We start from the raw sequence: 4429 nt of genomic DNA on the forward strand, positions 1-4429 counted from the left end.
TTGGTCACCATGATTCTGACATCACACCAAATGCATTCAATCTTATAGAAACAGTAAAAATTGAAATAAATTTATGTTTAAAAACAGATCAGTTATTTATTAATAAACGAAGATATATTTAACTTAAAAGTGACATTGAATATTTGGGTTGAAGTGTTCTGGAACAGTGTTGTAAATACAACTTAACCACTGATTTCTAGTCGTGTCCATTTTTGGAAGACCAAACAAAGTAGTTTCGCTTTCACAACGATACAGCGTCACACGCGGCGGCTTACAGTGAGCAGAGGCCGGGGGCTAGCGTGAGGAACGGCCGGAGGGTTAGAGTGAGCAGAGGCGGGTGGGCTTGAGAACGGCGCGGCCGGCGATTTCGACGAAGGAACGTCCGGAAGGACATGTGACGACCCCGGGCTGGACTCCGCTTCATCCACGATGAAAGCCGATCCGGCGATCCACAGCGCGAAGTCGTAGTATTTCCTCAGTGACCAGCACGGATCAGCTCTAGTCATGATGAAGCAGATATCGTCCTCTTTTGGAAGGCCAAACAAAGTAGTTTCGCTTTCACAACGAAACACACAGCGCCTTCACGACATGGCGGCGGCAACAACAATACTACACAGAGAAAAAAAAAAAAAGCCTTTTTTCTTTGCATGAAAATTTGGGCGGCGTTATGCAAATCTTCCCACATTGTGACGTAGACATGTGGGGGTGTGTTAGAACGAGCCGTTTTAGGTAGGTGTGGCTGACTCTTAACTTTTATAAATAATATCTCTTTGGATTTGAGACTTTAGTCTTTGCAACTTTACAGATCTTCTTTATGCACCAAGAGCTTGCAATACTCCAAAGAGAAAGGAACAATTGAAATCGCATCATATGACCCCTTTAAAGTAAATGTTTAGTAGACAACATACACTACCATTAAAATATTTGGGATAGGTAGGATTTTTTTTTCTTCATGTTTCTGAAGTCAGTAATATTATGAAAAAGTATTACTATTTAAAATAGCTGTTTTCTATTAGAATATATTTTAATATGTAATTTATTTCTGTGATGCAAAGCCGAATTTTCAGCAGCCATTACTCCAGTTTTCAGTTTCACATGATCCTTCAGAAATCATTCTAATATGATGATTTGTATGGAGGACCAAACCTGCAGAAATTAAAAATAAATAAATACACAAATAAATAAATAAATACATGTGTGTATAAATAAATAAATATGCAAATAAATAAAGAAAGAAAGAAATGTGTGTATACATACACATATTCTTGTTTAAATACATATATAAATAATTAAACGTGTGATGAAATATAGGTTAATAAATCAAATAAATTGGTGGCCAAATGGAAAATGTTTAAGGAAAACTAAACTCATCCAAACTGTTTTCTTTTAATCACTCATTTATTTCTGAATGTAGTTCCGCATTTATTTTTCCTCTGGTGTCATTTTCCGGCATTCGATATTCGCAAATCTAGGGACCGTGTTTCAAAAGTTACATACGACATTGGTATACACTTTTCTAACTTCAATAGCATTTGAGGAAAATTACTTACAGTAACACAACCAACTGTGAAGTGTTCATGTAGTTCTCAGTTATAATGTACACCTTTTAGATTTTTGATATTTATTAAAATAAACTGTCAAATCATATGCAAATATATTGTTTATTTCACTACCGAATGGGCTCAAACACAATATATATATCATCATTTAAAGCTCAATAGCATTTGAGGAGAAGGACTTACAGTAACACAACCAACTGTAACATGTTCATGTAGGTCTCAGTTACAATGCACACCTTTTAGATTTTTGATATTTATTAAAATAAACTGTCAAATCATATGTAAATATTGCTATTTTTTTCTTTACGAATATGGGCTCAAGCACAAAATATGCCATAATTTAAAGCTCAATAGCATTTGAGGAAAATGACTCGCAGTCATAAAACCAACTGTAAAGTGTTCATGTAGGTATCAACTATAATGCACACCTTTTACATTTTTGATATTTATTAAAATAAATGGTAAATTCATATCTACACTGTAAAAAAACTCCCTGTAGAAATTACGGTAACTAACTGGCAGCAGTTCGCTCATAACTTACTGTAATTTTATTTCGTAGCAAAAATACTGTATTTTATTTTACCGTGTCATTTAACTTGCTGTAAATGTATTTACAGTGTAATATTGTTTAACTGTAAAATATTTTATTATTGTATTAATTTTTTGGTCCTTTCTTGAGTAATGCATTTTAAAACAATACAAAATATACTGTTATACTGTCAAGTTTACTGTAATCGGTTTGCTTCACTTTTCAGTTATTGTAAAACTATATGCACAAATTGTCAAATTAGCAGTTCCATTAAATAACAATGGAAAAAAAACAATGACAACTGTGTAACTTCATATTTTAAATTTTCCCAATGCAGTTTTTACAGTTCTCTACAGTTGATTCACATATCTTATTATTATTTTTTTACAGTGTAGATATGAATTTACAGTTTATTTTAATAAATATCAAAAATCTAAAAGGTGTGCATTATAAATGAGAACTACATGAACACTTCACAGTTGGTTGTGTTACTGTAAGTAATTTTGCTTAAATGCTATTGAAGTTAGAAAAGTGTATACCAATGTCGTATGTAACTATAGAGACACGGTCCCTAGATTTGCGAATATCGAATGCCGGGAAATGACACCTCTGGCCATTCCGTTGGGTCGTTTGTAAAGTCACATATACTGTACGGACAATACGGCTCAGTTTTTCTATGTATCTTGCTCTGTTGAACGGCAAAAGTGACTTTACTAGGCTATACTGGATTTACACCATGCATTTCCTGTCAGCGGGAAAGCCGCGCCCCCAGCTATCACAAGACCCGACCACCCTCTCATTAGCCTGTTGTGCAGAGGAAAAATAAATGCGGAACTACATTCAGAAATAAATGAGTGATTAAAAGAAAACAGTTAGGATGGGTTTAGCATTTCCTTAAACATTTTCCATTTGGCCACCAATTTATTTTATTTATTAACCTATATTTCATCACACGTTTAATTATTTATATACGTATTTAAACAAGAATACGTGTATGTATACACACATTTATTTATTTATTTGCGTATATATTTATTTATGCACACATTTATGTATTTATTTGTGTATTTATTTATTTTTAATTTCTGCAGGTTTAGTCCTCCATAGATTTGATGCTCAAGAACATTTTATATTATTATCAACAGTTATGCTGCTTGTGGAAACCATAATACATGTAATTTTTTTCAGGATTCTTCGATGAACAGAAAGTTTGAAAGAACAACATTTATTTGAAATAGAAATCTTTTGTAACTTTTTAACTGTCTTTACTGTCCTTTTGAACATTCTAATGTACACTAGCTGAATAAAATTATTTAAAAAAATCACTGACCCCAAACTTTTCAACAGTACTGTAATAGCTTAAAATATTAGAATGTTGAGAACAAATTAAACACAATTTTACTATTTCCTATCCTGTATTACAAATCAAATCAAATAACCTGGATGCCACCAATCGCCTTCATGATTTGCAGGGGCACAGTTGCTTTATTATTTTGACCTAAAAACAAGCACAGTACAACAACAACTTACCACGATTAAGTCCATAATCAATTGTGTAACTGTACAAGAGGACAACTGAAGCACATAATCATCCATGTAACAGTGTAAGAACACTTACAGAGCCTGCGGTGTGCACAGACGCCAACAACATAATCTGCAATCATCGTCAAATAAAGGTGAGAATATAATACAGATGAGAGCTGCAGATTAAACTGGTGTTGCATTTTTTTTAAAGCTGCTGCTTATTAAATTGAATACATAAAAATTAAGATGGCTTGTCACTTATGCTTATCACCTGGGATGTTGTCTTTATTAAAATTCCCAGCAGCAACAGAGTATCCTATGATGCAGAACAATGACAAAACCTCACTGGATGTTTTAGATTTTATCATCATATTTATCGTTTTAATATCTAAAAAAAGAGCTTATTTAGCCTCAGTTTCTAATGTCTGATGTCACATCTTACCCAGATACAGGTCATAGTGGTCACGTCTTTGTGGTGTTTTGGTCTCACCGCTCCTTTTTGGTCAAAGTTTAAAGTTTGACATGACTCTCCACTTGATGTCCAAGGACACATGAAGACAGAGCCTCCACCAGAGACCCCAGGCTGGCTGCTGTTTGCTGTGGGTGCTCCAACCATCACACTGATACTGCAGGGTAGAAAACAGAGCATACAGTGAAATGTACAGGTTATAATTTCTAGTTTAGAGTGACAAAAGAATGTACATGATTAATGTATGATCATAATTAAGGAAGTTTATTCACAAGCACACATTACAGTTCAAAAGTTTGGGGTAAATATGATCTTTTAAAAATATACTTTTATTCATTCATTCATTCA

The 4429-nt window shown here is 33.7% G+C and overlaps 1 long non-coding RNA gene across 1 annotated transcript; it reads right to left on the bottom strand.

Moving 5' to 3' along the window:
- Positions 1–3546: 3546 nt before the first annotated feature.
- Positions 3547–3930, bottom strand: LOC107582946 (uncharacterized). Its single transcript, XR_001608992.1, has 3 exons — positions 3884–3930; positions 3707–3742; positions 3547–3586 (listed from the first exon to the last, which is right to left on the bottom strand). It is a non-coding gene; the product is annotated as an uncharacterized lncRNA (long non-coding RNA).
- Positions 3931–4429: the final 499 nt, after the last annotated feature.

This window comes from Sinocyclocheilus grahami, unplaced genomic scaffold (genome assembly GCF_001515645.1).
Source record: "Sinocyclocheilus grahami isolate Dianchi unplaced genomic scaffold, SAMN03320097.WGS_v1.1 scaffold48.1, whole genome shotgun sequence".
Lineage (NCBI taxonomy): Eukaryota > Metazoa > Chordata > Actinopteri > Cypriniformes > Cyprinidae > Sinocyclocheilus > Sinocyclocheilus grahami.